The sequence below is a fragment of the Belonocnema kinseyi genome, chromosome 10 (genome assembly GCF_010883055.1).
Source record: "Belonocnema kinseyi isolate 2016_QV_RU_SX_M_011 chromosome 10, B_treatae_v1, whole genome shotgun sequence".
NCBI lineage: Eukaryota > Metazoa > Arthropoda > Insecta > Hymenoptera > Cynipidae > Belonocnema > Belonocnema kinseyi.
Window position 1 is genome coordinate 54,165,407 of NC_046666.1, and position 10,869 is coordinate 54,176,275.

Genomic DNA, 10,869 nt, shown 5'->3' on the forward strand with positions numbered 1-10,869 from the left:
CCTATAATATAGTAAAAACAGCTATTTAATTTCTCATATATATCAGTTCATAAATTATGATATGATATTCATTAATAATATATTTATCATCTTCAAAATTTACAACATCTTTAGAATATCTTCATAATCAAATATAACTATTTAGATCTCTGTGGGTAAAATTCTGCGCAGAAAATATTTTGTGTAGGAAAAAAATAAAATTATTAAACAATATTAAATTCTGTGTAGGAAATGTTCTGTCTAGACAAAATTTTGTATATGAAAAATAGGATCAGTATACGTTGTGCACAATATATTTTGTGTAGAATAAATTTGTGTGGGAAAAGCGTTTCCCTCCATTTTTAATGTTTTGAATTTTTCCTATTTTCAACATTTTAGCCTGAAATCATTTAATTTCGATATTTTTCTATTGCAAATAAAAATGTTATATTTGGAATTTTTTTTAATTAACTTGAAAATTACACAATTTGAAATTCAATTTGTAAATTTTGAATACTTTAAATGTCAAAATATTCCATTTTGAACGCCTTTATTGAGAAATTATACAAATTAAATTTATTTTTATTCCAAATATTGTTCTTTTTTCAAAATCTTATCTCATCTCAAATTATTTGATTTGGTACTTTTCAGTTCATAATTTTTTAATATATATTTTTTAAATTTCAAAGCTTAAATTCGAAATCATTTGTTATTGTTTCAAAAAATTTCTAACCTAATAGTTGAAAATTAGTATAATAATGGAAAAATTGATGAATTTTAAAATCTATGATTCTAAGAAATATGGTGCCGATAATAATATAAATAATAATATGAATTATAATACTTGAAAATCTTAATTTCGTTTTTGGCCCGGTTGCAGTAAAAAAATTAATGTATAAGAATGTTTTTAAACTTTGACATTTATTAAAAATACAGCATTATTTTGATTTTGTACCTCAGCCCCCATTTGAGTATAACCAAGACAAACGCTAATTAACTTAGGTGATCGAGTAGGAAGCCTTAAACAATTCCATACATCCAAGCGGACGTCAAGATGATAATAATAAATTCCTTTAATAATAATTTTCATGAAATATTTTACACTTTGCCATAAATTCAAATAAAATTTTGGAACCAGCACCGGTACCTAAATATTGAATTTTCTACATTTTTTCTTTTTGCTCATTCAAATTTAAAAAAGAAGAAAATTGCAAAAAATTCATACAACTTTTGCGAAAATCAGGGAATTTCTAAAAGAAGCACTTTAAATGACTGTTAAGTATAAATAAATATAAAATTTCTTATTTTACATATTAAATGGTTTTATTCCGCTCATAAAAAATTCTTTGCTAAAAATATTACAAGAATTAAATTCTGGTCTTTAAATTTTTAATATTCAGGAAAAATTAAAAATTAGGAAGGGAAAGTGAGAGTATTATGAAAACAAAGTTTGGAGGCAACCTGATATAATATTCTTCTTCGTAATTGATTTCCTTGTATTTATATCTCATTGGTTGAAAATTAAACCCTTCGATTAAAAATGAATCTTCTTTGATTGGAGATTAAACTATTTTGCGTTGAAAATTCTTCTTTGATTTGTCGAATTCAACTGTTTTTTATTTTTAATTAAAATCTTTGTAAAGATTAAGCAATCTTTTAGATTTGTTGAAAATTGATTTTTTTGTGAAGCTTCATCTGTTTGGTTGATTATTGAACTATTTTGTTGAAAATTCGTTTTCTTGTTTTGTTAAAAATTAGTTTTTGACCTGAAAATGTAACTTGTCCATTTTTCATTGCAGATTCATCTTTGTTAATTTAAAAAGTTGTCTTTCTTGATAGTAAACTAATCTTCTGGGTTGAATTTTCCTCCATTTTGTTTAAAAATTCAACTTGTTGGTTGATAATTCATATTTTATGGTTAAAACTTAAAATTTTTTACAAAAAATCCAGATTTTTATTCGAAAGTTCAACAATTTAAATTAACAATTTTTTTCTTGAGTGAAAAATCTTTATTTGCTGAAAAATTTTCTTTTTGGTTGATAAATTTAACTTCCGGATTACAAATTAAACTTCTTTTTGGAGTTTGAAGATTCATAATATTGGTTGAAAATTCGACTCTTTGGTTGAAAATTTTTCTATTATGTTAAAATTTATATTTTCGGTAGAAAATTATTATTTTTTCTCAAAAATTCAATTCTTTGCAGAAAGTTCTTCTTTTTTGTTGCCAATACATGTGCTTGGCTAAAAACTGTATTATTTTGTGAGTAATTCATTTTTTTGACAGAAAATTAAACTGTTCTATTTTTGGTTATACATATATTTTTGAGTGGAAAATTCAATTAGAGTGAAACCCGTCAATAGCCCTCCCTTCTATAGCCCTTCGAAGAATTGACTCCGCGCCGCAGGTAGGTGTAACATGACCTGCACGGGGTGCGCGAGGTCAGCGGTTGTCACTCAGGTGAGCACTCAGGCGTGAAAAAACAAAAGCCGAGCGGGCTACAATGAGTTAGTTCCCACCCACCGACAACCCAAAAATTGGCGCTATAGACGAGTTTCACTATATATTTTTAAAAATCCATGTATTTTGTTTCAAAATTCATCTTTTTAGTTTAAAAAATCAACTATTTGGTTAGCAACTATTTTTAGTCTAACCAGATGATTTTTTAGCAAAAGATGTAATAGTTACTGTTTCAATCCAAAAATCTTGTAATTTCAAATAAAGAACAAGAAGAAAAAAAAATTATTTTCGACAAAAAGGATTAATTTTATTCCAAAAATACTTATATTTACGAAAGACAAAATATTTAGATTTTGAACGAAATAATAACACTTTTATCCGAAAAAGATTAATTTTTAACCAAAAATTGAATATTAGACTATCCACCGGAAAATAAATAACTTTCAACCAGAAAGATTTGCATTTTATTAATGGTTTCAATTAAATAAGTTCGCACTTGAGTGTAAAAATGAGAAAAAAAGAAAAGATCCTCTTTTTTGTTTGAAAATTGAACTATTTCTTAACAAATTTCGTCCTTTTGGTGAAGAATTTATCTTTGTATGTTGAAAATTGAACTTTTCTTTAAATAAATAAATACAGATTATTTAAATTTGCAAATGTTTTATTTCACTTATAAAAGATTATATATTTATAATGTTAAAAGATAAAAAATTCTAGTCTTTTACTATTAATGATCAGGTAAAATTAAAGATTGATCGAAAAAAAATCAGGGAGAAGCCATGCAATTTTAAAAGTTAACTTTTGCGGTCACCTTTTGTTTTTTGTAGGATTTCATTTTATAGAACTTATTTATATCAGAATTTAATCATGTCCAATTAATTGTAGCCTGTAACCAAATTATTTTCATGCTGTCTAAAATGTCTTTTAATTTCGTTTACTGTTTTATTATGTTAATTGGAAAATTCTCGAATATTAAAATTCTTGAATTATTATACAATTTCCAATTAATAAAAATCCCGAATTGGAAAATTCCTAAATAATAAAATTCCGATTAGTTTATAATATTACGGAATTGGAAAATTCGTGAATAATAAAATTTCCGACAAAAAATTTTCGAATTACAACATATCAGAACAAGAAAATTCCCGAATGATAAAATTCACGAATAATAAAAATACCGAATTGGGAAATTTCCCAAATAATAAAAGTCCCGCCAGAATATTGTTGGATAATAAAATATGCGAACTAGAAAATTCCAGTAAAAATGCTTATATAATTTTAATTGTAACAATATGATTCATTTTATTAATAAGACCATTTTTAATTGTTTAAATTCGAGAATCTTATAGTTCAGATATTCTATAATTCGGGAATTTTATTATTCGGGAATATTCAAATTTGGTGATATTATAAACTGTCGTGTATTTAACTACTTGAGAATTATACAATTTGTTAATTTTATCAACCGTTTGGGAATTTTATAATTCGGGAATTTTACAGTGTAGGGAATTTTATCTTTCAAAATTTTTTAGTATTCTCTTCGTGTAGCCTAAAATTTGTAGAATTTTCTAAAAATAGTTTATTTGTCTGGAATCCACTCCCTTTCCTACATCAAAATGTCTTGAAAAATGATCGATGCCTTAGCATTATAATCTGGAATAAAGCTGCTTGAAAAAAGCACTCGAGTAAATCCTGTGGCGGCACGCCTGCACTTTTCTTGAACGGAACTTTATATACCGCGTTACTTTTGACTCCACAAGTTCTGCTGGCTCGTAGAAGCCGAGATTAATTCGTCAATTACGGGTGAATCGGGCAGAAAAAAGGGGCAAATGTCGGAGGTGCGATCGATCGTTCGAGACGAATGAGTCCCCATTGTCCGGCAGGCATTCATCGTCTATTTTTCTTTACCTTGCTTTTTTTCCACCATCATTCAACATTCCTTGTCCATTTAACGTTTACAATCGTGGGTCACGCGCGAAAGTTGATTCCCATTTCATCATTGAATAATTCATGAAAGCAAACGCTCTCTTTTCAAACCACCTGCAAAACAAGAATTCTTTTTGTTCTTAAAAATCACATTTTTAATCAAACAAAAAAAATTATCATAGGCGACGCGCGTCTACAAAAAAGTATTTCGTAATCTCTGAAGACGTTAATTAAGTCGTTAAATCTTCCTTGTTCCTCTACTTCCCTTTCCCAAGCCTCACTTCCACTCCCCTACTCACCTTTATTTCTAATCAATCCGACTACCCTCATTTTTCCTCACTTTTCCTATCATCATTTTCCCTTATTTTCCTACAGCTTTTTATTTCCCCTACTTCGCCTCTCCTTATTTCGCCTCATTTCCTCTATCTCACTTCTTCTTATTTTACCTCACTTTACTCTTCGCTTCATCGTTTCCCAAATTCCACTCAACTCATTTTACCAGCTAACACGCCCCTTTCTCTAATTCCCTTCCCCAGCCCGCACTTCCAATCTTCTACTCTCTATCATTTCTAATTATTGCCCCCAACATCTTCAAACTTTTGTCTTGAACAAAATAAAGAATTGGTCAATGTAGGTATCACACGTTTACAAAAAAGATTTGTGTAGCCTGTTCAGATGCTAATTGAGTCGTTCGAACCTTCCCCTCCAACTTTCCCTCGTCACACTTCAATCTTCATACCCCTCTTCCTCTACTTCCCTTCCCCAACTCTCATTTCGTTTTGCCTACTCACCCTCATTTCTAATCAATACGTCAACTTCCTCTCACATATAATCAATTCCCCTACTTCCACTACTCTGATTTTCCCTCACTTCCCCTCTCATGTTTTCTCATTTCTCTTACTTCTCCTCCCCTTATTTCCCCTCAATTCGCTCTTCGCTCCACTCCTTCTCAACTTCCCCACTCCTGACTTCACCAGCTAAAACTTCCTTTCCCGTAATTCCCTTCCCCAGCCAACACTTTCAATCTTCTACTCACTATCATTTTTAATAATAGCCCCTACTTCTCCCATCTCATTACTCCCCCTTAAATCAATTTACTATTTTACTTCCCCTCCTCTCATTTTTCCTAACATTTCCTACTCCTCACCGCATTTTCCCCTATTACCCTTCTCATCACTTCTCATCAGTTCCCTTTCTTCTCCTACTCTCATTTCCACTCAGTTTCCCTCCTTCAAAAAAAGTACGACGGATGGTCACGCGATCGAAACAATATGAGGTTCTGTCCGGGATACGAAACACTAAAAAGAATTTAATTATATCAGAGGCAATGTGAATCATTTTGAGAAAAATCTTAAGATGAGTTATCTCATAAATTATTCAGCTAGTTATTATCTTTGAAATTTTAACATGAGCTTTAGGGCCGTGCATACATGACGTAAAGTCTTCTTCAGAAGTTTTGAACCACTCCACCCCTCCTTATTAAGGTCAATATGTTTTCTCCCCTCGCCCTATCTTATTTAATTTTTGCTAACTAAATTACTTTCGTGAATTTATTTAGGGATCATGAAAAATAAGAAAAGGCGATTTTGGTCGAGGGCTTGGTAAAATCTTACTATTTCTTATGAAATAACGAAGTAGTTCAACTTTCAATTCTTAACACAAAATTTAATAGTTGATAATTTAACCAATAATTTATTTTTATTTTTAATGAAAAACAGATTAAATTAAACATAAAAGGATTAATTTTGATATGAATTGTTGAATTATTAACTAGAAAAAATTTATCTTGAGACAAACAGTTGTTTTTTGAACTAGGGAAGATTAAATTTCATTTAAAAGATATCATTTTTTATATCAAAAAGACGAATCAACAAGAGTTGAATTTTCAGTCAATGGAGAAAAAAAATTGCATTAAAAATTGCAATTTTTTAAGTCAAAAAGAAGAGCTTCTTTCTTTCTACAAAGCAGTTAAATTTTCAACCAAATAATTAAATTTTCTTTCATGAAGTTCAATTGACAGCTATAAACAGTAATATTCAATTCAATTTTAAGTTAAAAAACGACATTTATAAAAAACAATCGAATGTTCAATCAATCTAATATTTAAATTTTCAATCAAATACTTGAATTTTCAACTAACTAGTTAAATTTTCAGTAAAGAAATTAATTTTCAACCAAAGAAAAAAAGTATTTTTAATGAAGTAGTTCAGTTTTAACCAACGAGATGAAATATTTAACCAAAAATTTTTTTTTTTTCAATAAAATTATTTAACTTTCAAAGAAGGAGTTAAATTTTCACAAAAAGAGTAACCGAAAAAAAGCAATTTTCAAAAAAATAGTTAAATGCTCTACCAACGATTTTTTTACCAAATTGTTGAATTTTCTAGTCGAAAATACGAATTTTCTACAAAAAAGTTTCATTTTGAACGAAGAGGTTCAATTTTTAATCGCAAACTTTAAATTTCATACTCTCAAAATTAAAACTTCTTAAATATGAAGGATTTGCAATTCAAGTTATACAATTACAAAGAGTTACAATTGCAACATTTTTAAGTATTTAAAAAAAATAATTGGAAATTATTCAATTTTTAAGATTTGCATTTCAAAGTTGTTTATTTTTAAACCTTATCTTTTGAATAATTGAATTTCGAAAGCTTGCAATTGCAAATTGTTCAACATTAACGATTTTCAATTTAAAATCATTTATTTTGAATATTTTTAATTTTTGACCCTTCAAAATTATTGTGATAAGAGAAAATGATGCAATTTTAAATTCTTTTGTTTTTTTGTTTAAAATTTCAATTTCGAAGATTTAAAATATAGATTTATTTAATTTTATACATTCGTAATTTTAATTCTTGAATTGTGAACAGTGAAAATGACAGTTTTGCTTAATTTTTTTTGAAATTCTGTTAATTTTTGCTTCTTCATAGAGGAATCTTTGAATTTCTAACAGAAAAAAATTAATTAATTTTATTAAATATTTATGTTTATTAAATTTTTTTAGCACATTATATATTATTTCAAAAATTGTTTTTTTATAATTACAGTTTTTTAGTTACATAATACAAAATGGAGACAAGAAGATTAAAGATTATTTATTTGTCTTTGAACGAATCGATTGACACATAATATTGATACATTTTATCTTTTATTTGAAAAATCGACTTTTATAGTAAAAATGTTCCCATTCACATAATTTAAAGTGGATGCAAAAACAGAAAAGTTTCGTTGATTCTATATGAATTGATTGACCTATAATCATAATAAGGAAGCAAAATTTTTATCAAATGAGTACCGTAAAAGAGGAAATACGGACAAATTGGAAACACCCGAGATTTCTTGCAAAGTGGCGACTCTGTTTTTTACCACGAAAACGCGTGTCTCTATTTACCGCAGCTTATTCAGCAATTTCTGGTGAAACACGCACTTACCCAATTTCGGCTGCTTTCATACAGATATGACCTGGTTTTCTGTGATCAAACATGATAAAATGATATTCCAATTTAAACTAAAGAACTTTTATTCAATCGCAAAAACTTCTTGGGGAAACAGAATTATATTAGATGTTAAATTGCAGGCTCGGAAATCAGAACCGAACGAGCGCTAGAGCAGTAGGCAAGAGTGGGGATGGCGCGCAGAAAACGCGACGAAAGAGAGAACGGATTCCGTTCTGTCCTTCGTCGCGTTTTCTGCCGCGTCATCCCCACCCTTTCCTATTGCTCTAGCGCTCGTTCGGTTCTGCTTTCCGATCAACGACGTATACTAATAAACTGTCAAACTTAGTAGTTGAAAAAAATCAAGAGATAAAAGCACGCCCTGAGTGAGCTGATACATTGAAGCTTCCATGTGAAGAAATTTAAAAAATGAATTTAAAAATGATTATAAATATCATTATTGTCTTTAAAATCAGAACAAGAGCTTTCCATATTTCATTTTGTTTCTTAATTTATTTATTTTTAAAAACGAAACTATAAAGATTGTTTCCGCAATGAAGAAGAAAATTAGGATAATCCTAATCATTATATTTTCTCTACTTAATCCACCAGTTGTAAAGAAATATTGGAAAACTCATTAGAGACCTTACTTTATATCCAGAGTCTCGTTTTATAATGATCTAAAACTCCCCAGAAGTACACTTTATAATCCGTTAAGTATCTCTTTTATAATGAAACCAAAGAGCTCTTTATGGAAACATTTCAAGCAGCAGTTTTATGAACCTCTTAGCTTCGTCTCCCATTAATGTCTCCCTTCCTAATGTACATTGTGCAACTAAGTGCCCACTTTGAACACCTTGCGTAATTCAGTAGCTGACAGTCTCTCGCAAATTCAAATCCTTACCTGAATATCGATTTCAAAGCTACTTTCGCATAATTAAGCCAGATCGAACTTTGTCGATAGGATTCTAAACAAAGCCGGAGAAAGGAACCTGTCGCCAAGGTCCTCGAATCAGATTCCTTGCTAAAATAAGACAATTTTTTATTAGCCATCAAAGAGAATTCTTCAAACTGGTATCTTCCTCTGAAACCTTTAATGTGAAGCTAATCAAAAAATAAATTCCTTTTTTCTACATAATTCAGACAAAAGAAACTTTTTCTTCTGGATGATGTCCTTGAAAAATGGATTTCTTTCCATCTGGACTCTTAATTTATGGTTCTCAGACATTAAAAAGAAAGATAAATCTAAATCTTTATATGTTTAATTATAGATAAAAAATTTTAATTTACATATCCGCATAGTAATAGCGAAATAAAATGGTATTCTAATTAATTTAATCATATCCCATACAGATAATACATCAGAAAATTTGTTTACGCACAACTTACATTTTTTAAGAAAAAAATATAATAGTTGATATTGCAACAAAAAAATATATATTTTAATTTTAAATAAAAAGCAGTTGAATTTAACCAAAAAAGATGAATGTAAAAGCATATTTCAATCCTTAACTAAAATTAATTAATTTTCAACCAAACAGTTGCATTTTTAACTTTTAAAAAATTGATTTTTTACCAAGAAAGACGAATTTTCAATAGAATACATACATTTTTAACCAAGAAGTGTACTTTTCTACCAAAGAAGGTGAATTTTTAAGAAAATATATACAAAAATTTAACCATGTAGTTTAATTTTTAGGTAAAAGAGAAAAATTTTCAAACAAAAATTGAAATTAAATCTTCAGTTGAAAAATTAATTTCAAACAAGAAATATTTTCGTAAAAATAGTTAGATTTTCAATAAAGAGAAAAAATTTTCTACCAAAAAGACAAAAAACAAAATACGTACATTTTTAAGCAAACAGTTGCATTTTTAAAAATTGAAAAATTTTATACCAAAAATGGAATAGCTAAATTTTCAATTAAATCTTAATTTTGATGAACACCAAAAGAAGAATTTTTCACAAAATATTTTGATTTTGAACAAAAAAAATTAATTTTGAACTAATCTGATAAATTTTTAACAGAGTAATTCAGCTTTCGACGAAGTAGTTGAATTTTTTACGAAAGAGTTGAATTTTAAACAAAAAGGATAAATTTTCGAGAAAGTAGGTGAATTTTCAACTGATAATATGAATTATGTAAGAAGACATGGTTTTCCCAATAAAATGTTGAATCCTTAAAAAAACTTTTTGAAGGAAAATCCTTCGACATTCTACTAAAGTGTTAAATTTTCATCTTAAAAAGATGACTTTTCAGCAGGAGTTGATGTTTAAACAAAAAAACATATTTTTCTTTCAATTAAAAAGCAGTTAAATTCAAAACAAAAAAAAATACAAAGTTCAAGAAAATACTTCAATCCTCAACTAAAACATATTCCAGAAAAATTTTGAATTTTAACCCAGAAATGTAAGCTTCAACTAAACCACATAGAAAATTGTCTGCAAAAAAAATTCAGTGCCTATAAAGCTTCTAAAGTTTATTTTGGAAATATTTAAGAAACTACGTTTATAAAAAATTTTTTAATTCCAAAATTGTTTTTAAATATCTTCAATTCTTCTGGATATTTCTTAAATTACACGGTTCTTTTTTTCTTATTTTTTAATCTTACCAATCCGAAAGATTTTGCTCTAAAATCTTCTACTCTCTTTTTCGAAATATTATGAAATCGTTTTATATGTTTGAAAAACTTGTATAATTTTCGTCTTAAACACTGAGAAAAAAATAATGTGACGTCAACAAAATAATTTGGTTGAGAACTTTTTTTGTTCGATTTACAAAAATTTGGTTGCCGTTACCAAAAAAGAAGTTGTTCTAACCAAAGAATTTATTTGGCTCAAACAAAAAATTTAGTTAACCTTGTTTGTTAACTCTACCAAGAAATTTCTTTGAGCTAACTAAACGCGCGGCCGCGCATGCGCCCTCTTTCGAATCATTAGGAACAGCGCAGACACAACTCCACCGTCCATGACCCAGTGATCCCAGATCTGAAACGAGATGCGGTCCAATACTATGACAGGGCTATGTTCGTGTGAATATAGTAGGAGACGCTGTAAATGACTGAGTTGCG